General features: G+C 40.5%; 1 pseudogene; it reads right to left on the bottom strand.

The window, feature by feature from the left end:
• Positions 1 to 914: 914 nt before the first annotated feature.
• LOC131740024 (extracellular calcium-sensing receptor-like) lies at positions 915 to 22,762 on the bottom strand (annotated as a pseudogene).
• Between the last annotated feature and the right edge of the window lie 1,810 nt (positions 22,763 to 24,572).

Consider the following 24,572-nt stretch of genomic DNA (forward strand, 5'->3'; position numbering starts at 1 on the left):
TGCCTGTAGTTGTGTTTTTGTTAATTACACAATGTTTTACATTCTGTGGCCCTATTGGTTGCAGAACATTGATGTTTCAAAATTAAGAATTGTTAGGAGCACTGACTGTGATCTAAACTTCTTCCTTTCTTTCAATGCATTTCTCTACTTGAGCATGTGCTTTTAATATATTCTACAATAGACGGCCATCGCAAATATTTTGGATCAGTGTTTTATCTGCAGTGCTTGTCTCCCCTGAGCTCCTCCTCCTCCTCCTCCTACTACTACTACTACTATTATTTATTTCTTAGCAGACGCCCTTATACAGGGCGACTACTACTACTAATAATAATAATAATAATAATAATAATCAAAATGCTGATTTATGCATTTATAAATCGTACCAGTAAATAAAAAATGTCCTTAGCTTAGTTGCTGTTTTTTTTTTGTATTTCATGTGAAAACAAATTGCCTAAAGGAAGATGCCAGCTGCATCAGGCACACGGGCCTCTCTCTGTAGTAGTGTTGCACTATTGAGATATAGCTGTGCTGGCCCTGAGGCACAACTAAAGGAAGATGCCAGCTGCAACAGCCACACGGGTGGTTCCATGTCTCTTTTTAGCTCTAGCAAACACCTGGTCCTGGGTCCTTGAACACTTAAGGGACTGTGCCCTGAAGCAGAACTAACACTGGGGCATTTGATTTATTGTATCTGTTATTTGTGATCAGCGTAATGGCTGGAAGTATTCCAGTATTTCATATCTAAGGAGATGTTACAAAAAACACCAGGCAAAAATGTTTGTAGATTTAAAAAGAAAGCATTTAAAGTGAATATACTGACTTTGTAGGAAACACAAGGTCTTTGTTTACAATGACAATTCCTGATGCAGAGTTACAGTATATCAGCATATCAACATTCAATTCATGTACACATATCATTGGACTGATACTGTCACATGCCTTGTGATGAATGAAGAAGTCATTATAAAAGCTAACACAGTTACAAAAGCACATAGTTGTCACACCAGAATATTGCTAATAATATTATCCTGATTTTACAATACAATACAATACAATTCACATTTCTATAACCCTTTTCATCACAAGGATCCCAAAGCGCTTCACACACACACACACACACACAAAACAAACAATTAAACCAATAAATTAAAAACCGTTGAATACAAAATGTAATACAATTAAAATAAAAAGGACAAACCATTTGTTTTTAATTGTAAAATTAGAATAACTAAGATAAAAAACAGTCTAAAACAAAAATGTAATAAAATTGGAATTAGAAAAGGACAAGAAAATGCAGTTTTGATTTAAAAATCTCAACTAAGATTGGAAAAAAAGCTTGTATAATTGAGTTAGAGTTTTATTTCTTAGCAGACACCCTTATCCTGGGCAACTTACAATTGTTACAAGATATCACATTATTTTTTACATACAATTACCCATTTATACAGTTGGGTTTTTACAGGAGCAATTTAGGTGAAGTACCTTGCTCAAGGGTACAACAGGAATCTCCCCCACCTGGGATTGAACCCACAACTCTCTGGTCAAGAGTCTAGAGCCTTAACCACTACTCCACACTGCTCCACGTAATTGACAGATTTTGTAAAATGAATTATTTCCATAAGGAAGTACGGCTAAATTCTTATCGTCATGCGAGATCTCATAGCCCCTTATTATTTCTATAATATCAGCAAAAATAATGCATCAGCTATTGGTTATAATTTGGTCATGTTATTTCAATATCTTGGCCATATAAATCTCCCTGGAATACACTGATTACCCCCAACAGGTCATGCATGACTGAATTAATGGCTCATTTATTGTCAAAGAACTACACCTGAGAAAATGTATAACTTCATTCACTGTGAATCAGAACTTGCTTGATCTCAATGATACCATTATTGTCTGGTTTCAAAGACACTTGGCTCTAGTCTTGGTCACCTTACATGAGGTAGAGTCAGGTAATCTAGTATTAGTGGTAAACAATGCCTGTGAAACCTGCCATGTATGGTAAAAGACATTAGTTCTGTAAACTGAAGTGCAATATTTTTATTTTTGTATAAAGTTGTCTTTAACTTCCTACCAGGTCATGATATCACAGCTGAATCTTTATAAGGTTTTTGAAAGTAATCCAGTATAATAATGGCATTTCATTTTAATGCCAAACAGACACAGTAGGAAATGTCATCTATCAACATAGCTTTTGTTGGTGATTATTCATGCATGACTGACAACAACTTAATATGAGCCTAATACTTATAAAATTGTATTAGAAGTGAAAACATCACTCTGTGGTGCCTTATTCATTATTATGATATGTGTTGTATGTATTTTAGTTTTAAATAACTGAAATACATACAACACTGTGGAGTAGTGGTTAGGGCTCTGGACTCTTGACCGGAGGGTCGTGGGGACACTGCTGCTGTACCCTTGAGTAAGGTACTTTACCTAGATTGCTCCAGTAAAAAACCCAACTGTATAAATTTGTTTAATTGTATCCTTGTTTAATTGTCAAGGAAGCAATAACTGTAACTGCCTTTGTTTATCTCAGCTAATTATTAGTTTACCAGTTAGTTCCTGCTCTGCCCATAAAGGCTTTTTTAGTATTCTTTTCTGGCTTAAGCAGAATAATGTAACATTTGGGAGCAAATATGGCAACAAGGAGACCAAAGCCTTATGCAAAAATAGCAACAATTTTGACAGCTACTGTGTATTTTCCTGGTGAGTTAACATAAGCTGGTATGAATGTGATTCAAATGGCACAAAATACGAGCATAAACCTAGCCTCATTAAAGTTGTCTGGTAGGTTCCTTGCAAAGAAAGCGAACAGAAAGCAGGTGCATGCTAACAAGCCTATGTATCCTAGCAGACAGCTATATCCAGTGAAAGAGCTGGCATTGCACGCAAAAATGATTTTCGCAGTTTGATACTTTGTGCTGTTAGTTGGGAGAGGAGGAGCTGTGTTCAACCACACAAGACATATCACAACTTGGATAAAGGTTAAGTGGAAGACAGTGCCTTTTTGCTGGGCAACACCAAACCATTTCATGAGATTATTACAAGGTAAGGTAGCTTTAAATGCCATTATCACAACAATTGTTTTTACAAGAATGCAAGAAATACACACAACAAAGCTTATTCCAAATACCTCATGCCTCAGCAGACACGACAAGTTTGCAGGCTTCCCAATAAAACACAATGAGCAAAGAAAGCACAGTGTCAAGGAAACCAGCAACACGAAGCTCAATTCAGAATTATTAGCTTTTACCACCGGGGCGTTCCGATAGAATATACAAGCCGGCTCTGAATAATGCAATGGTTGTCAAGCTGATTCGCATAGCATCTTTATATGAGAGAAACTCAATCGCTTTTGACATGCGCTGGTTTCGTCCTTCGTTTGACCAGAAATCTGGTGGGCAATCAAAGCATTCAACTGAATCTATAAGAGAAATATAGAAAACCAAAATCACTCTTCAAATAAGGCTGGCAAGATGACAATAATTAATCAATGATTAGTCCAGACTTGTATATCATGCTTTTATGCATTAGAATGCTGATATCTGAAGAAAAGATACGGTTGTATTGCATCAGCTCGTGAAGCATTAACACAGTCAAACCCTTATGTTTCTTGTATTTAAGATATGCATTGCTCCTACCTATTTCACTGCTAATTATTCCATCTGCATGTGGTATACAGTTAAAACAGCACAGTGACTCCCCTTTCCTGGTTGCTTTTCTTATGCTGGGTGCACAGCTTTCACTGCAGATAGACTGAGGAATCTGGAATTTGAATAGGCCATAAATACATTTTGAATGTTCTGTTCAATTAAAATATATTATATTTAAACACAAAATGTGTTTAAATATAAAACTAGATTGCATTTTGTAATGGTAACTTCTAAAAATGAATGAATGTTCTTAACTGCTGTAGCATTGACAGTCAGCAATGATGAAAACATGCTTTATGCAATATCGTTTTTTTCTTTTTTAAAGAAGTGTTCCAATTAAAACTCAGTTTTAACCCATTATCTTTGAAACCTGTGGAAAATTGAATAGAGCTGTGCTCAATCCTGTTAATAATTAACTTATCTCAATTATTCTCAAACCTACAGCAATTGTTTTAATTTGCTAAGCAACAGGCCATTCACAGCACTATTGTGGAGGGAGTGATTGTTTCAATTTGTGTCCACAAAAAATGTCCAAACCACCCTCCAAACGTAACTGTGTCATAATTTTGTGCAGTGTTGTGTGCAGAACAATGCTACATGGTTTCAGCCCCACCAAGAAGACCGCCAGGAGCATCAAGTAAAGGTCCCGGACTGTCAGAACCTTCAGGAAAACTGTGAAAAGTATCTACAAAAACAGTTCTGAAAACCCTTTGCTGTTGAGCTAATGAAATTCCACAACTACCATTACTGGCCACAGAGAGCGCTGTGTTGCCACCCAGCAAATGTCATTGATGAAGGCCACCATAAAGAGAGTTGCAGTAGTCGAGTCGAGAGATAGCTCCGCATCCGGGAGAGAAAGGTAGGGACGGACTTTGGAGATGTTTCAAAGATGGTAGAATGAATATTTGACCATGGAGGAGATGTGTGCATCAAAGGAGAGGTTGCTGTCAAGAAGTACACCAAGGCTTCATACTGTGGGGGAAGGCAGCAGCAGACAGTTTCCAAGGTGCAGGGCAGCTATATTGAGATTCTTAAGTTAAGTTTTAGATCCTACTAGAAGGAGTTCAGATTTGCTAGTCTTTAGCTGAAGAAAATTGACAGGCATCCAGGCCTCGATGTCTTGAATGCAAGCCGAGAGCCGGACCATGGCAGAGGGGCTTCCAGGGTTGAGTTTTAAGTAGAGCTGGGTGTCGTCAGCATAGGAGTGAAACATTAGGCTGTGTTGGCAGATGAGGTGACCCAAGGGAAGCATGTAGATATTGAAGAGAAGGGGCCCAAGAACAGATCCTTGGGGGACACCACAAGTGACTGGGTTTGTGACACCACTGCATCCAGCATAGAAAACAGACTGCATGCGTCCAGATAGGTAAGAGGACATCCAGCAGAGACAGGTTCCAGAGATCCTAGTATCATCAGCTCACTGGCTACAGCATTTTTGAATTTTGGAGAGAAAAGGGAGATTGGAGATTGGGTCGAGGGAGGGTTACCATATTAATGCATGTGCAAAGTATATTGCAGCTTTGATAGTAAATCACTGTTTTCCATTGTTACATTTTCATATAATCTTGTGGGATTAAATATAAGAGGTTTGTGTGCCGCAGGTTAGCAGTGTTGTAGATATTATACTTGGAGGCTCAGGGCACAAGAGAGCCCTTGCCAGTCCCGTCTTCATTTCCAGTGGGGGGACAGTCAGGAACAACATTCCGAGCCCTGTCAGATCATCATTTTAATTTCCTTCTGCATGTCCCACTGGGAGGCTGCTTTCCCACCCCCACACCTGGCATTAGGAGTCAGATTCTCAAATGGAATTTATATTAAAAAAAAAGATAACTCCAGATTACCCAGGGGACCCCCTAACTGGGCAGAGATGAAGGAGATGTAATACTTCAGAACATGTTTTATCCATTTGAATGCCCCCCTCCCATCTCTCTCTCTCTCTCTCTCTCTCTCACTCTCTCTCTCTCCACGCCACCAATGAGCTGGGTGAGATCAGGCAGCTCCTCAGCATGCTGTGCTCCAGACTGCTGAACTGAGCTCCACTGCACCCTGGAACAGCACTGCCTGTATGTATACATCTGGATAGCTCGATACACATTGAAAATATACATGAAAACTAAAAGTAATAAATAAACAGGTAAATAAATTATATATATATATATATATATATATATATATATATATATATATATATATATATATATAATATATATATATATATATATATATATATATATATATATATATATATATATATATATATATATGTGTGTGTGTGTGTGTGTATATATATAAACATGAGATCTTTTTCAGTGAGTTGTTGGAACATACAGGGTTTGTATTCCTCGGCTTTCGGGCTGAAGAGCACAGACCCTGAGTTTATTAAAAATGTAAATAACTTAGACGTTCTCATTTTGTTAGAGACGTGGTGCCGCACAGACGTGATCACTCACTGCCCCTCAGGCTACAGGGAGGTAATAGTGCCCTCTATCAAATTGAGTACTGTCCGGCGCGGCAGGGACTCAGGGGGGATTATAGTGTGGTACAGAGGGGAGCTCGCCAACTACATCAGCCCAGTCAAACAGGGCCAAACACACACATGGCTCAAAATTAACAAGGGACTAGCCCAGTGTGAAAATGATATTTACCTGTGTGCAGCATACACGCCCCCTTCTGAATCCCCCTATTATAATGAAGAATATTTTAACACCCTCCACACAGAGATCAGCTACTTCCAGGTCCAGGGGAATGTGCTGCTCTGTGGGGATTTCAACGCCAGGACAGGCTCAGAGCCTGACTGTATAAACTCCCAGTGTAACAGGCATGTATTTGGAAAGAGCCCTCTGTACCTCTCACCTACTACAATCCAGAGAAACAACCCTGACCCTGTCGTAAACAAGAACGGGAAAGAATTAGTGCATCTCTGTCAAGCCCTGGGTCTGTACATCGTTAATGGCAGGATCAGAGGGGACTCTTTAGGGAGGTTCACGTTTTGCTCAGCTCTTGGGACAAACGTAGTCGACTATGCCATCACTGACATGGACCCCTCCTCTCTTAATGCATTCACTGTCAGGCAACAAACCCCTCTATCGGACCACAATCAAATCACTGTGTTCGTGAAAAGGACAGGTCAGTCTAGCACCGCACAGACACAGCCCAGTAAGCTGTACAATCTGAATCAAACATACAGATGGGCTTCAAATAGTGCAGAGGAATTTAACAAGGCAATCAGTTCTACTAAAATAACTAACCTCATGAACACTTTCCTCAACACACAATACCAACCAAATGTGTCAGGACTAAATCTGGCAGTTAAAGACATCAATAAGATATTTGAGAATGCAGCCACAATGGCAAATCTTAAAAAGAACAAAAAGAAAATACAGCAGAAACAAAAACACAAACAAAGCTGGTTTGATGACGAGTGTAAATCTATTCGAACAAACCTAAGAAAATTATCCAATCAAAAACACCATCAACCACAAAACCCAGATTTACGCCGGAGGTACTGTGAGACCCTCAAATACTACAAACACACCCTGACACAGAAAAAACAAAAACACACAAACAAAACCCTCACTGACATAGAACAAGCTGTCGACAAAAACCAGTTCTGGGAAATGTGGAACAATTTAAACTCAACAAAAAAACAAGAACTGACAATACAAAATGGAACAACCTGGAAAAATTATTTTGAAAACCTTTATAAAGATATCCCTCAAAAAGATCTAACAGATACACAAAATGAAACTAGAGAAAAACTTAACTTACTAGAAAAATCAATTAAAGATAACCAAAATCCAATTGATGCTCCAATCACCCCACAAGAATTAACAAAGAAGCAACAGGCACTTAAACCTGGAAAAGCCTGCGGCCCCGACAGCATCTGTACTGAGATGCTAAAACACAGCAGCCCTAAATTACAGGAGGCAATGCTTAAAGTGTTTAACATGGTACTAAGTACTGGTTACTTCCCTGGCATCTGGAACCAAGGGCTTATATCCCCAATTCACAAGAGTGGAGACAAATTCGACCCCAACAACTACCGGGGCATCTGTGTGAGCAGTAACCTGGGGAAGGTGTTCTGCAGTATCATTAACGCCCGGATACTGGCCTTCCTTACCGAACACAATGTCCTGAGTAAGAGTCACATTGGATTCCTACCAAACCATCGCACAACTGACCATATTTACACCCTGCACACCCTAATAGATAAACATGTACACCAAAAAAGTAAAGGCAAAATTTTCGCCTGCTTCATTGACTTTAAAAAAGCCTTTGATTCAATTTGGCATGAAGGTTTATATTATAGAATTCTTCAAAGTGGTGTAGGGGGTAAAGTCTATGATATAATAAAATCAATGTACACAGAAAACAAATGTGCAGTAAAAATTGCCAACAAAAGGACAGATTTCTTCACTCAGGGGCGGGGAGTGAGGCAGGGCTGCAGTCTGAGTCCAACACTGTTCAATATTTACATCAATGAGTTAGCAACGATGTTGGAACGGTCTGCAGCCCCTGGCATCACATTACATGACACTGAAGTCAAGTTCCTGCTCTACGCAGATGACCTGGTCCTGCTGTCACCCACAGAGCAGGGGCTGCAGCAGAGCCTGGCACTGCTAGAGCAGTACTGTCAGTCCTAGGCCCTGGCAGTAAACCTCAAAAAGACCAATATAATGATTTTTCAAAAAAAGGCCAGATCTCAGGGAAACAGATATCACTTTACACTCGGCAACACCACCCTAGAGCACAGCACCAGCTACACTTACCTGGGTCTGACCATCAGTGCATCAGGCAGTTTTAACCTGGCAGTGAATGCACTAAAAGCAAAAGCACTCAGAGCTTTTTATGCCATCAAAAGGAGATTCTATAAAATCAATATACCTGTCAAAATCTGGCTAAAATTAATTGACAGTGTTATCCAGCCCATTGCGCTGTATGGAAGTGAGGTATGGGGTCCACTCAGTCAACAAGACTACACTAAATGGGACAAACACCCAATCGAGACCCTGCATGCTGAACTATACAAGAATACACTGCAGGTGCAAAGAAATACACCAAACCACGCATGCAGGGCAGAATTAGGCCGATATCCAGCTCTTATTAATATAAAGAAAAGAGCACTCAAATTCTGGTTGCACCTTGAAAAAGTGAACCTGACTCGCTCCAGTACAAGGCCCTCCAGACCCAAGAGCTCAGCCCTGAAAAGAGTCCCCTATGCCAGCTGGCTTTGAAGCTCATCACACTGACCCCCTTCAATACTAACTCCAACCAGCTTCAGGTCAGCACTGCTTACCAGCCCCCAATCAGAGTAAAACAAATTATAAAACAAACCAAAAACTCCTATCTGGAACACTGGGACACAGAAATAAAATACCCAAATAAACTTGATTGCTATCGGGCCCTAAAAAGAAACTACAGCCTCGCAGAGTATCTCTCCACTGTCAGAGATACGAAGCAGAGACAGATCCTGACCAAGTACAGGCTCAGTGACCACAGCCTGGCCATAGAGACAGGCAGACACAGGCAGACCTGGCTGCCCAGAGAAGATCGGCTCTGTGGTCACTGCGAGACAGGAGAGGTGGAAACTGAGATGCACTTTCTCCTACACTGTATAAAATACAGCCATATCAGAGAATCATTCTTCATTAAAATACAAGAAAAATATCCTCTTTTCAGACAAATGGCAGACTCAGAGAAACTTGCTGTCCTCCTAGGGGAGGGACACACAGCTCCACTGGCTGCCAAATATGTAGCCACCTGCCACAACCTGAGGGGCACGCAGTGACGGCACAATTTAATAGTTTCAATATTATTATTTCAATATTTCAATTTCTGTATTATTATTATTTATCTTCTATTTTATTTATTATTATTTTGTTACCATTGTTCCTTGTTTGTATATATATGCATCTGTTCATAATATGTATATATTTGCTTTGGCAACACTGTGGAAAATAAGTCATGCCAATAAAGCACTTTGAATCTCTCTCTCTCTCTCTCTCTCTCTCTCTCTCTCTTTCTCTCTCTCTCTTTCTCTCTCTCTCTCTCTCCCTCTCTCCCTCTCTCTTGCTCCAGCTTAATGTGTGGGATTCTCTTGAAAGTGTAACACAATGTATTAATTGCATGGCTCACTATATCTGTGCACCTAAAACACCTGTGAGTGGTCTACTGTATTAAACATTGTTAGTTGTTAGTCTGATTCTCTGCTGAGACTGGCTCTCTGATCACTATTAAGATGTGCATCTGTTAGAACCCATAGTACGTTTCTCCCCTCCTAATATTATATAACAAGGATGGCTGTTTAAATTAAGTTGTTTAGGTATGGTATTGGATGCAATCTCTAATCTCTCTCAGTGTTTGATATGTTTAAATATGATTTGTATTTCAATTGTTGCCTGCAGTATGCTAATCCAACAAGTGAATAATTTGCTCTTCAGGTTGGCAGACATGAATGCCTTTCTCCCTTGGAAATCCCAGGTGCCAAGTTCAGCATGCAGTGAGAGCTGCCCTCCAGGCACGAGGAAAGCTACCCGAACTGGGGAGCCAGTCTGCTGTTTTGACTGCATTCAATGTGCAGAGTGAGAAATCAGCAATGCAACCGGTAGCTGAATTTTATACAGTTGTCATTATATAAGTACAATATACAACAAAAAACAAAGGGCACGGCTTTATTGATTTCCAACCAATGGTTTAATGAGGTTTCAATTAGGCTCAGGGATCTCTACTGCTTCCTTTATGATATGCTATGCACCAAGTGCCCCCGGATTACTGGTCTGATAGGGACAGAGTGAGATGTGTAGCGAGGGAGGTGGAGTTCCTGTCTTTCCAGGACACCATGGGCATTGCTTTAGTGACAGCGTCTTTACTAGGGTCTCCTCAACAGTGGCTGTTATTGCTATTTTCTACTGTTTCAGGTGCACCCCTTTAGTGATGGCTAACAACTCTGAAATCAGTTTCCTCTTGTTGTTCTCGTTGATACTTTGCTTCCTCTGTTCGATTACCTTTATCGGTGAGCCCTCGAAGTCCTGTATGGCTCGCCATACAACCTTTGGAATCAGCTTTGTCCTTTGCATTTCCTGTATTCTTGCGAAAACTGTTGTGGTGCTGGCAGCATTCAGAACAACCCTTCCCGCATCAAACGGCATTAAATGGTTTGGCCCACTGCAACAAAAGGGTATTATTTTTTATCTGTACTGTCATTCAAGTGCTTCTGTGCACTGTGTGGTTAGTCAGAGCTCCCCCATTCCCATTCAGGAACACCAGCTATCAAGGTGGGAAGATTGTAGTTGAATGCAATGCTGGGTCGGTTCTGGCTTTCTATCTTGTGTTAGAATATATTGGATTCCTATTTTGCATCTGCTTTGTGCTCGCTTTTCTAGGCAGAAAGCTGCCAGATAACTTTAACGAGGCGAAATTCATTACGTTTAGCATGCTTATGTTTTTTACAGTATGGATAACCTTCATACCAGCCTACGAAAGCTCTCCTGGAAAATATGCTATTCTCTTTTTTAGCTTTGGATTGCTCTTCTGTATATTTTCTCCCAAGTGTTATATCATTTTACTGAAACCAGTTACGAATACAAAAAAGGGCTTATGAATAAGCCACTGTCTATTGTACACTCTTAATAAAGAAATCCATCATTTAATATGCAGTTTGTTTTTTTGTCTCTCGTTCTTTGCTGTATGCTGGCCCTGCACTGCCAAAATATGGGTTGCAACAGTGAATTCTACAACTTTACAAGTATAGTTTAGTTACCTTGCTTCATTTCCACTGGTTTGTTAAAATACACATTATTCACCAAAGACATAATGTATAGACATTTTAATATCCCATCAAATACGGGCTGTATATAAGCAGTATGTATAAAATATGTTATGGGGACTACACCAAAATATCTGTTTATGCTTGTGGCGGAGTGTCCCGCCCTTATTTATTATTATTTGTATTTTTGTTTGCGGCGCGGGTAAAAGCGCCGCGTCTTTTATTGTTATATTTAAAAACCTCGTGAGGATGCATGGCTGATCAGCTACTGATTATTTAACTAGCTGACAGTCATGCATCCTTACCAAACGCGTGCAGACTCTGGCCGGGGGATAATAAGATAATTACCAACTAGTTAAATCCCTCGGCCAGAGTATATAAACCAGCAGCACTCTGCACTCGGGGTGTGGAGTGTTCGAGAGTGGAGAACGGGAGAGAGAGAGGAAGAAAACAATTGCTAAAACGTGCTGGAGTATCCAGCACGAAACTTACTTGTTTGTTTATTCGTTCGGCCCTCGTGCCCTTTTGTTTGGTGTTTTGTTAAATCTTTTGTTTTTGTTTTGTTTATTAAATACGCTGAGTGCACCAGCACTCAGCTTCAACCGCCCATCCACTGTTTTGGTTTGAGTTACTTCCTGGTCCGTGACGTCATCCACATCACCACTGCGAGCCAGACTGTCACAATGCTATTTTGAAATGGAATCTGATATTGTTATGTTGGAGGACATTTTTAGTAAACAACAGAAAGTCATGCACACAAGCTGTGGTCAGATAGCATTGCATAACAATGACATTAGTGATGTGAATGCTAAGAAAAATTAAATAAACTTTTCACAAAAGTGGTGCCTGGGTATCTCATCTGGTAAATGCACAATTGTGCCTTGGCTGTGCAAAGCTGTCATTTATTTGCTGGGGATTCTACAGGGACCTTATTGGATCTGGAGCTCTGGCAGTTTAGGCAGGCAAAATCACAGAAGAATGAGCTTTCTCTCTCCCCCTCTGTCCTTGCCTCCACCCCTCTCACTCTCCTCCCTCCTATTGACTCCTTCTCCCAACTCTCTGTAGACTCTGCTACCTCCACCCTCTTCTCCTCCCCTCCCCAACCCTGGCTCTCCTCTGTGCTCCGCTCGGCAAGAACCAAACTGCTGAAAAGAAATGGAGAACCAAACTCCCTGCTGCCCTAGACCTCTACCGCTCCCTCCTCTCCTCCTTATCCTCTACTCTGCTAAACGCTCCTATTTCCAATATATTATCCAATCCTCCACTAACAACCCCTAGAAACTATTCTCTACCTTCTCCTCCCTCGTCAACCCTCCCCCCTCCTCCTCCTCCTCCTCCTCCTCTCTCCTCTCTGATGAATTATTATTATTATTTGTTTATTTAGCAGACGCCTTTATCCAAGGCGACTTACAGAGACAAGGGTGTGTGAACTATGCAGAGTCACTTACAACTACGTCTCACCCGAAAGACGGAGCACAAGGAGGTTAAGTGACTTGCTCAGGGTCACACAATGAGTCAGTGGCTGAAGTGGGATTTGAACCGGGGACCTCCTGGTCACAAGCCCTTTTCTTTAACCACTGGACCTCACAGCCTCCTATGACTTTGCCTCTTTCTTCTTCTCTAAAATCTCTGATATCCGCAAACTCTTTAACGCCTCCCCCTAACCCCCACCCCCTCCCGCTTCAACCCCAACACCCTCTGTCTCCCCTACTAACTCACCCTCCTTCTCCTCCTTCTCTCCCCTCTCAGACTCTGATCTCTCCTCCCTCCTCCAGGGCCACAAACCCTCAAGTGGGCAGTACACCACCAGCTCTTTGCTTTCCTGTCTAACCACTCTCTGCTCGACCCTCTCCAATATGGTTTCCGCTCTGCTCACTCCACTGAAACTGCTCTCCTGTGTGTCACTAACTCGCTAAACTCTGCCTCTCCTCTGTCCTAATTCTCCTTGATCTCTCTGCTGTCTTTGACACTGTCGATCACTCTATTCTCCTATCCTCTCTTGCTAACCTGGGAATCTCTGGCACTGCTCTGGCCTGGTTCTCCTCCTACCTCTCCGACCATACCTACCAGGTAGCCTGGCGTGGCTCAACCTCCACACCTCACCCTCTCTCAACAGGAGTCCACCAAGGACTCCTGTTCTCTCTCTACACCCGCTCCCTGGGCCCCCTCATCGCATCCTATGGTTTCTCATACCATTTCTATGCTGATGATGCTCAGATCTTCCTCTCCTTCCACCCCGTCTGGCCCCACCATCCCCTCCCATATCTCTACCTGTCTGTCTGCTATCTCCTCTTGGATGCACTCGCATCACCTCAAACTCAGCCTCTCTAAATCTGACCTCCTTTTCTTCCCCTCTTCATCTTTCCCCTCCTCTGATCTCTCTATCTCGATTCCTCTGGAATCTACCACGCTCTCTTCCTCCTCCTCAGCCAAGAACCTTGGAGTAACCCTGGACCCCTGTCTCTCCTACTCCCAGCACATCTCCACTCTAGCACACACCTGCCGTCTCTTCCTGAGCAACATACGAAGAATCCGACCCTTCCTCACCAACTATTCCACGCAACTCCTCGTCCAGGCCCTGGTACTCTCCCGCCTAGACTACTGCAACTCCCTCCTGGACGGCCTCCCTGCATTCGCCACCCGTCCGCTCCAGCTCATCCAGAACTCTGCTGCTCGCCTGGTGTTCTCTCTACCTCTCTTCTCCCACACTACTCCACTGCTCCGCTCACTCCACTGGCTCCTGATCACTGCTCACATCCAGTTCAGGACTCTTATACTCGCTTACTGATGTCTTGACCAGACTGCCCCCAGTTACCTCCAAACCCTCATCTCTCCCATCTCACCCCAACCTGACCGCTCCGCTCCGCCTGCACTAGAAGACTGGCTGTACTTCCTCTACGCTCCTCTGCCTCTAGAGCCCGCTCCTTCTCCATCCTCGCCCCGCAGAAACATTTAATCTCTGAGTTACTTTTATACAACAAATATCCATCAACTTGTTTATGACAAATTAAGTTTTTCATGCATAATACAAAAGGTTTACAACAGGGGTTCTCAAACTCGGTCTTGGCACCCCCTGTGTCTGCTGGATTTCATAACTATACCCTTAATTTAACTAATAATTTGCTTAATTAGAAGTTTTTACTTGTTTTCAGCTCTTAAACATTTGTAAAGTTCGAGTTGCTTATAAAATGTTACGGCTAACTTGAAATATGCAACTGTTCAGATCTGAAAAGAAGTAAAAAGGTCTATAAAGCAAATGATCAGTTCAATGAAGGGTCTAGTTAAGTAAATGAGAGCTCGTTTTGAATGAAAACCAGCAGACACAGGGGGTCCCCAGGACCGAGTTTGAGAAGCCCTGCTTTCCAATATTTGTCAATATTGCCATCTAGTGGCCTTACAAATTATTTCTTTCATTTTTAATTTTTGTACATACTTTTCCACTTCTCTCCCGATCATTGCGTGAAAATTTTACCGGTGTGTCTATCACGTTTGTCAGTATGTGTTACTCTAGCCTTAATATAGTTTTCAAACAATGACATGAGATTGTACACCAGTTTTTGGTACCTATATGTTTACTTCGTTCATAGTATATGGTAACTTTCCATGAAATCCATTTAGATTGGATATCCTGATTACATGGAAACATTTGGAAACATTTTTGATATTGTTACAGTAGTCCAATTAGTTACAACATTATTCATACAACATTTTTATGTGAAGAAAAAGACACCCTTTGTTCCTAATGTAATCCATTCCCTCCCCCAATAAATACATCTCTCTCTCTCTCTCTCTCTCTCTCTCTCTCTCTCTCTCTCTCTCTCTCTCTCTCTCTCTCTCTCTCTCTCTCTCTCTCTCTCTCTCTCTCTCTCTCTCTCTCTCTCTCTCTCTCTCTCTCTCTCTCATTGCATTGTATTGTATTGTAGCGAACCGCGATTCCCGCACAGACGTTTCTAAGCATAGCGCCGACACCGCTGTACAAAACAGCTGATTGAACTTGGAAACCTATATCCTGGTGAGCAAGTCCGAGGGCGGACTTGAGGCTGGCAGGGGAGAGTGGAACGTGGACGGGGGTAGGGGTCAAGGCTGGTAGGTGACGCAATCAAATATAAAGACATAAGTCCGGTACGAGGTCTAGCAAGAAAGTGGCTCTTTTGTACAGCGGTATCGGTGTAATGCTTCAGACTTCGTGTCCCATTTCTGGCTTGTGAGAAACCCCTGCCTGAGTCAACCGCAGAACGTTACTATACAGTGTGCGCTACATACCGGTATGTTTCTCCTCTAATTAATTCCAGAAAGTAGGCAATAACAGCCGTTTGTCGTCACGTGCATGTTTAGAGAGCTATTTTTTCATTAATTTCACGGAGTCTCGTTGTTTTATAACTTATCTATGTACAATAATTCATTTAATTCAAACCAATTATACAGTAATTATTTTGTGTTTTTATTAGAAACGTCGTCATCATGTAAAAAATTGCTTGGCTAAGAATGAGTTATCAAAAGGCAAAACACAATTCTATTTATTATTAGGCCATTGTTTTCTCTGTGCTTCTCAAACGGGTAGAAACCGTAAATCAAACCTGGTCACTAACACTTTAGATATATTTTAATTCTATATATAACATTTGAATTCTAATATTAAACACTGAGGCCTGCCGCTTATCGTGGCATAACCTACCGCCACAGATCGATCTGATTGGTGGTAAAGACGGTTGTGACGGTGTGTAATTCTAGTTATATTGAGGGAATGATCATCTACCTATTCCAAAATGTAAAATAAAATTACATTAAAATACAGATTTGTGATATGGCACAAAAGCAGAGACCGAGAGCACATCATGCAGCGACTATACTGCATATTGCAATGTAATCAGTCAGTTGGCATCTTCTTGCTTACACAACTGGTTTTGCGAGCACACCTTTGAGGACCACTATACTAGCACCATATTCTAAACAACACGTATGCATGTGTATTGTAATAGTGTTTTCGTCATTAAACCATTCAATAATTAAATAAAAAATGTTGATCTCAGTGTTGATACCACAAGAAAAAAAACAAACAAAAAAAACGACCTTGCAGTTCTAGGCATTGCACAGTTTGTGCAATGCAGCAATCTTTTTAAACTACTTTTTATTTGTCAATTTTCATAACCAATTAATATGGCAAAAATATTTTAAATTTGTAAAACAAGAAAGAGAAACAGCAGTCATTCCATCAGTAATTTTATTGAGCAACTTCAGAGATATTATTACCAGCTACAACACAAAATTAGATTTGTTTTCTTTTATTGTCTGTATTTATAACAGCTTATAATCAATTTGAGGACATTTTACCCATAATATGTTTTCTTGTGTTCTTCAGTAATATGTTGTAACATTCGGGAGCAAAAATACAGAAAAGCAAACCCAAATTAGAAGCTAAAATTGCAAATATTTCTACAGCAACTGTGTACTTTCCAAGTGAACTGATATAAGCTGGGATAAAGGTGATCCAAACAGAACAGAATATGAGCTTGCTAAACGGGTGCACGTTAAAGCCTGTAGGAGTGTGACTGCAAATCACTTAGCAGCTGCTGGGCGGGCCCAAACCATTTCATCATATTATTACCAGGAAGTGTAGATCTAAACGCCATTAACACAACTATTGTTTTCCCCAGAACACAAGAGATGCACAGGACAAATGTGATCCCAAAGGCAGTGTGGCGCAACATACAGGACCACTCAGAGGGCTGGCCAATGAAAGTAAGTGAACAAAGGAAACACAGAGCTAATGAAAACAGAAGAAGGAAACTTAGTTTAGAGTTATTAGCTTTAACAATGGGGGTATCTCTGTAACGAAAGAAAACCACAGCAACAGTGATAGTTATACAAGCTCTGCATACTGAAAATATCATTAAAATTATTCCCAGAACTTCTCCAAATTACAATAATTACATTGCCTTCCGGATGCATGGATCTCTTTGAGAATTCGGACATTATTCCAAAGGGCACCTAATGCAGTCTATGGGATCTACAAACAAAAGGACAGTTCTTACTGCACACTGATTTAGGTATCTATAAGAGTATAAAAGCTTTGCCCTAAAATCTTTTTTGGGTTAGATCAAATATGGGTTGCATGAAGCTACACAAATTGCTAAATTATAATATTCAATAAACCTATTTAAGGATAGTTTTGTCATTTTAAATATATTTACTCATTTTATATGGAGGTTGTTCTGAAGCATCATAGTAACCCTATTTTGAGTTTCTGCTTTTCCTTCCTCATTGAGTTGCCAGTTTACTAATTCATACTTTGGTAATGGATCTCCATTTTCATCAAAATAGACTTTGTAACCATTTTTGGCTGTGAAATCTACTGTTTGTAATTGTTGTAGCACCTGGAATTAAAAGAGAGTTCAAAGGGTTATTTTCTTTGTAATATTTTTGGAAAAAAACCCCCAAAAAAACAAAACAAAAAAAATCTGCTGATAAAAAAGTTCTACAAAGTAATAGTAACTTTTCATTTCAAATGGTACAGCAGTACTCTGTTGCATGCAGGCAAATCCCATGTATTGACCTACATACTATACTGTACATACATGAAAACGTATTTTCTATGAATCTTTCTAACACGTTTTCTTTTAATTTAGACCACAACTTGTGGTTCAAAACAACCAGAGATATAATGCAGAACCTTTAAATAGATATAAATGAGTTTTCCTTACCTGCCATGTTCAATAGTAAACTTGTTTCCACAGTTATTTTCTGAAGGATTTGGTTTGGTTTTGCAAGATAACAAATTATGAATTGAATAGGCTACAGCATACACTGCTTTTGTACACAGTATTGGAAATTCGTATAAGGGTTTTGCAAGTCATGCAAGTTTTCTTACCCTGTACATGGTCTTTTGATAGAGGTTTTCATTTGTTCTGTAAAACTACAACTAAATGCACTTTCCCAAAACGCCTCCACGAGGGGATTGCTAAGGATGTGAGATGGATCTTGCTGATGTTAAATAGAAATTATTCTAATTTTGAAATAACGGATTTCCTTATTCCAAAACCTATTGCCCCATCGTTTGAGAGAAACTCTGGATCAGTGACCCAAGTTTCACTGCCAATCCACTGAATGTTCTGATTGGCTAGCTCTCAGAACAGAACCACCATTTCCCTCGATGCAAGGAAGCTACAATGACCTTTGCCGTGCTTTTCTTTAAGGTGTCCTCAACTTTAAGAATTTTCTCTCTTGTGTTGGTTCTGTAAAAGGCCTCTGAATACTCAAAATGCCTTCTTCTTGGGCTGCTTTGATAAAAGTCACCATTCCAAAGTTTCCGTAATCATTGTCACTTCTAATTGCTCCAACCCAAGTTCATCCAAAATGCTTCACAAGCTTTGCAAAAACAGTGGCCTGAAAATAGTCACTTGGTATTGTTCTGAAAAATGCAGGAAATTCTTCTTTGTTGCTAAGACAGGCACAGGTAGAGTAGGGAGTAACCTGTAAGAAAATATAAAAGGCACTGCATAACAGAAACCAGATTATGTTTCTGTGAAAATGCATAATTGTATTTGTGTGAGATGTTTTTTCTCACAAATTTAGATTATCATGTTACACAGTATATTATATGGTAAACTGTTTGACTAGAGACACAAATCTTGTATTGTCAAGTTTCTGACAAAATACTTAAAAAGAAAAAATGTTAGAGGCTCAAAGTGTAAAATATATCAGAAAGTATATTGTTGTAAATACAAATAATTTGAATTTACTCAAAATTACAGCTGTGACTTAGTTTGGTTGTTTGTAACAGACTGTTTAGTGTTATCGTGACTTTTTGGCAAACCATTAATTGAAAAAATGTACTGCACAGCATATACAAAAAAGAAAGATACAAAAAACTATTAAGTATTATCATAAAAACAGCAACTTTTTAAAGGTTTACCACTAACTGTTTTTTATTGTTGACTGTTAACAAAAATAATCACCAAAGGCATTATATGCTTACCAGTGGAATTTGTAATGGTTCAACAACCTTAGAAATTGCTATAGAGGTTGATGATTCAGACTCCTCTATTATAGCGGTGACAAAGGGTGGATTGGTACAGGAAATATTGGAGGAGAATTATCAGCATCCTGCCCATTTACCAGTGTCAGAGCAGCTTTTAAGACCAGGGATATAGATGCACATGTACCATAGATCTTGTAGCCCAGTAAAACATGGGAAGTAGTGATGTAACTTAAAAAAGAGGATGGTGAGTAAGTAGATTCAAGAAACTGCACAGAGTCCTTTTCTTCAGTCAGTTGTTAGGTTTATTGAAATATGCAGGGAGCCTGGTCCCAGGTACAGGACAAACAGAATACTCGTTCTTACAATTGTTGCATGACATTAAATACCCTTCTGCATAGGTGTCTCTCTCCTCCTCTTTCTCTGACACTTAACCAATAGAAAAGGTACAACTCATTATCCTGTTGCCATATATTCCATTTTGTGTGAGTGTGTGTATGTGTGTGTGTGTGTGTGTGTGTGTGTGTGTGTGTGATCTAGTGTGAAGATCTCTGAACTCAGTGCTTTCTTCAGACCCTGGTGTCACAAAGGTCCATACATCTGGTTTTTGTCATCTTCCTTGTTCCTATCTCTCCGATTTGCCTAAGACACTTTGATCCCAGTGGCATTATCTCTTTTTGGATCTCTCTGAAGTGTTAGAGCCTGGCTCTTTGGTCCCCTTGAAAATTAGCTTTATGACCCCGTCATAAACCAGCTGTATTTTCTAAGCAAAAACCTGTTAACTAGTTTTATACCCCAGTGGACTCCTGAAGAGCAAACTTCTTTCATGTCAGGGCTGGAGATCAAAGGACTTGTTTATACAGCCGTGTGCTGCTGGCCAGCCATTTGCTTTGACACAAAATAATCTTAACTTCTCTACCATATTGCAGCCTTCATCTATCACAGCAGTGCTTGCATTTTTGGAACTAACAGTTTTTTCTATCCAATGTTAAATCACTTTTCAGAAAAATAACATGAATACAGCCGTCATTCCTCATGCGTAGCAAACTGCTATTCAATACTTGTTTCATGTTTTCCAACAAGTAGTATTTCTGTACTGTTATCAATCTCTTCTATGGCAAAGATCATAGTTCGAGCAAATCGAAACTCTGAAATCTAAGCTATGGAAAAACAGAAGTTCATAAGGCTTCGTCACACGATATGCAAAAATTAAACATTAACATTCGACTGAATTACAGCATAATTTGATCATTGCCTTTAATTAAACATTGATAATGTTTCATTTATATGTTTTCTTTTAATTATATAATGATACAGATAAGCTTACATGTACGTTGACTGCCCTGAGCTACAGTGGTTGTATACTTTTTTTTTTTTTAAAACATTTGTTTTTTCTTCAAATAGAACAACTTTTCACTAACCTTTTGCATTGTACAGGTTCTGGCATGATGCTAAAAGTATGCATAACATAAGTGCTGGCGCTCCAGTTATAATGTTGCTGTCTTTTGCAACTGTTGTAAGGCTGGTGTGCCTTGTAGTCTACACATTGGCTCTTTTGCCCTTGTTAATAGGATAACTGCTAGTAAGAGCAGCATCACAAAATGTTTCTGTACACTTCTTTCAAGAATCAGGCTTACAATACTTTATATGGTGTTTGATGGGTTTCTATAGAATGTTAGGCTTCAAGGGTGCTGAAATGTACATGTGGTACATTTTGAACTGCCAGGGATATTGTTCTAACCCCAAAAGTGAGCTAACTGTTTGAATTTGCCCCAAATAGGAATCTTTTGAACAAAATGTTTGCTGGGGTTTTACATCATTCGGTTTTATTTTTGAAAGGGGGACCTTACAAAGCTTGAGAACTGTAAAAAAGTTATTTCTGTATTTTATTTACCAATTGTGTCAGCTCTGCATTATATTTACTGTTACAGGACAAAACTATTTGCCATATTATTCATAACAAATCATGTTTGTGTAACTATAAATGACACATGGACATTTAATTTATATTATAAATCAAACTAGGAACCCTATTGGCTAAAAAACAGTTGTTAACTGCTCTGAGACTGCATTACTGCCAATTGAGCCAGAACAGAAAAATGAATTTTTCAAAGAGAAACTAACAATAATAAAAAAAAAGATAGAATTACAAAGTTAACATAGATCATGTTTAGTATTTTCAGTGACGTATTATCGCAATAATACCCTTGCACAGTCAATACCCATGGGCATTACTGCCAAAAACTGTTCCGTAATTTGTGGTAATGCCCTCTGTCCTGGGTATTGCTTAAGTAGTGGAAATGTGAATTATGTTTATTCCAGTTCACACTATTCCATCCCTAAATTTAAGAATGCCTTTTCTGTTTTAAAGAGACATCCTTTTATAATTAAAACAAATCTGTACATGGTGTTGTGTAATGGTAATCTGCTGTTATAGCTCTTATCAGCCTGTAGGTTGAAGCTCTGATTCAACACCCCTGTCTTGTTACAATTTACCCCATGTACTCGGCAAGTCAAAACTTTTGTTAAGTTGTAACATCTTGTAGAAAGAACATAAACCTAAAAAAATCTCTAAATAGCAAATTGAAAAGCAAGTAAAATTATGGAAAGAAACCACTTTTTTCCCTCGTGCGCTGGAGAAGGCAGCGATGGCTCCTCTCCCTCGTGCGCTGGAGAAGGCAGAGATGGCTCCTCTCTCTCGGGCGCTGGAGAAGGCAGAGATGGCTCCTCTCCCTCGGGCGCTGGAGAAGGCAGCAATGGCTCCTCTCCCTCGGGCGCTGGAGAAGGCAGCGATGGCTCCTCTCCCTCTGGTGCTGGAGAAGGCAGCGATGGCTCCTCTCCCTCTGGCGCGGGAGAAGCCAGCGATGGGGCTTTTCCCGATGGAGCAGGAGATAGCGGGAGCCCTGCCATATCTGCAGCCAGGTAGCGGATTACCATGTCCGCACCCTCCGGGAGGGACACTGGGCAGTGTTGCTTGGCCCAGGCTTCCCATCGCTCTCCATCTCTGGCCCGCAGGAGGTTGATCACATTGGGGAGGGCCTCTTCGGCATTCCTCCCAGGCTCCACCAGCCAGCCCCAGATTCCCGCAGAGGAGAGTGCTTTTGTCGGCCTCTGAGCCATCGGGACCTCTCCCCCTGACGCCGGATGCTCAAGCTCCTCCATCTCCTGCCATGTGTGGCTCTGGCTGAGTGGACGATACCTGACCTCGCCACTCAGGAAACACCACCCTTCCTCATGCAGACAGGCCAGGCAGACATCTGGTGTGGTAGAAACGTGACGGGACCTGCGACCGGCCCCGCGCTGCTGTTGATGCGCCTCCTGCTGCTGTTGCTGCTTTCTCCTGCCGCTTCTTCCCATTTTTTATTCATTTCTTTTCTTATTTTTTTCCTTCCCAATCAAAAAAAACACTTTTTGAAAACAAACAAACAAACAAAAAAAAACTCCCTTTACTGTTCCTGGTTCGGCTCCTGGAGGCGTTGTTTGTCCCACGCAGGACACCATATGTGGCAGAGTGGTTGAAATGAAGTCACGGACCAGGAAGGAGCAACACAAAAACAAAGGCAGCAAAGGTGGGTACGGGAACGAGACGCATTTGTGCTCAGCTTTTAATAATAAATCATATAATAAACAAAACACTTCCACAAAACAAAACGGCTCGATGGCCAAAATAAACTAGCAAACAAATACCGTGTGGTAAAGCGGTAGCAGTTGCTTCGGGTGTATTCTCTCGCTCTATAGTTAGTACTCCCTACTCTGGCTCGAAGGAAAATGCCCCGATTAGCCTGGAGCAGGTTTTTAAATTAAAAACAAACAATAAAAACATGGCTTTCCCACCGTCCCAAATATAATAATAATAATCCTACAAAACATTCAAATAATACAGGGGCGGGGTGTACCCCATCACAATAAGTAAAAAAGGTCTGGTATATATGGGATTTGAACCTTCAAACTTCAGTTTGCAAGCTTGTTGTATTAACTATCAGTGCAATACAGTCTCTAGTTTTGTAACACTGAGCTGGACTAAAGACATATTTTAACAGTAGAAGTTTTAACATCTCTGCTGATAGCGAGTTTAAAACCAGCAATAATGTATTCCTGTTAGTCAGGAAAACTCTTAGAAAAGCAGGTAACGACAAGGCTAGACACCACCCCACAAATTACCGGTCTGGATCTGAAGTGTCTGCGGGAAACTGAGGTACTGTCCCCTGACACCGCAGTCTGATTCGTGCGTAAAATCTGGTTCGATTGTCAACTTAATCTGACACGACTTGGATGCGAGGGTGTCCGACAACTAACAAAAACATATTTTGAGATCCAAAAGGATGAAAACATACAAGAATATGTGTGCCTCGCATATAACGAGCTCACAAACTCACTTCAAGATCCGGCTTCAGTCTCCATCACAGCTGCTCCTGTTACTTCCTTAGTGTCATTTGAAACTCCGCCCATCATCACAGCTTGTGCTCAGCCCTCCTAGTTTCTAGTGAGATGGCACATTCGATGCAGAAATTCACAATAAACGAACATGTGCAATTTATTTTTAAAAAGCTAACAATGAATTAAGTTAAATTAAATGTGGGACTATATTACACTGCAGATGTATACACAATAAAAATGTCTGGTTTTGTCTTAATTTAAATGTGTTTTAGTTATTTTAATTATTTTTCTTTCCACGAAAAACAGATAGCCGTGTTATTTTTCTTCCCACAAATAACAGGTAGCGGTGTTTATAAGTGGTATAAACCACTTTGGGCCATGCGGTTCCGATGATATATACCCCAGGCGTGGTATATATCATGGGAACTGCAGGTCCCATCGTGATTTATACCTTACACATATGGCAGGAATATTTTCCTGTATAATTGATGCAGCATGTGTGCAGCATTCTTTAATGGTTTAATTCTTTAATGTTTAAAATCCTCCCTTTCATTACCATTAGAACCATTGCTAAGGTGACCATATGGCTCTGTGTTCAGTGGGACAGTTTGGGACAGTTCAAGCTTTTCAACTCAAAACACAATGCATTTTGGTAAGCGTAGTCCTGCTTCTCTTAAAGGAAAGAATGGTACCTGAGACAGGTAAAACGTACCAGAATGCATTGGGTTCTGAGTTGAAAAGCCTGAACTGTACCAAATTGTGCCGCTGAACATGGACCCATATGATCACC

The sequence above is a fragment of the Acipenser ruthenus genome, chromosome 12 (genome assembly GCF_902713425.1).
Source record: "Acipenser ruthenus chromosome 12, fAciRut3.2 maternal haplotype, whole genome shotgun sequence".
NCBI classification, from domain to species: domain Eukaryota; kingdom Metazoa; phylum Chordata; class Actinopteri; order Acipenseriformes; family Acipenseridae; genus Acipenser; species Acipenser ruthenus.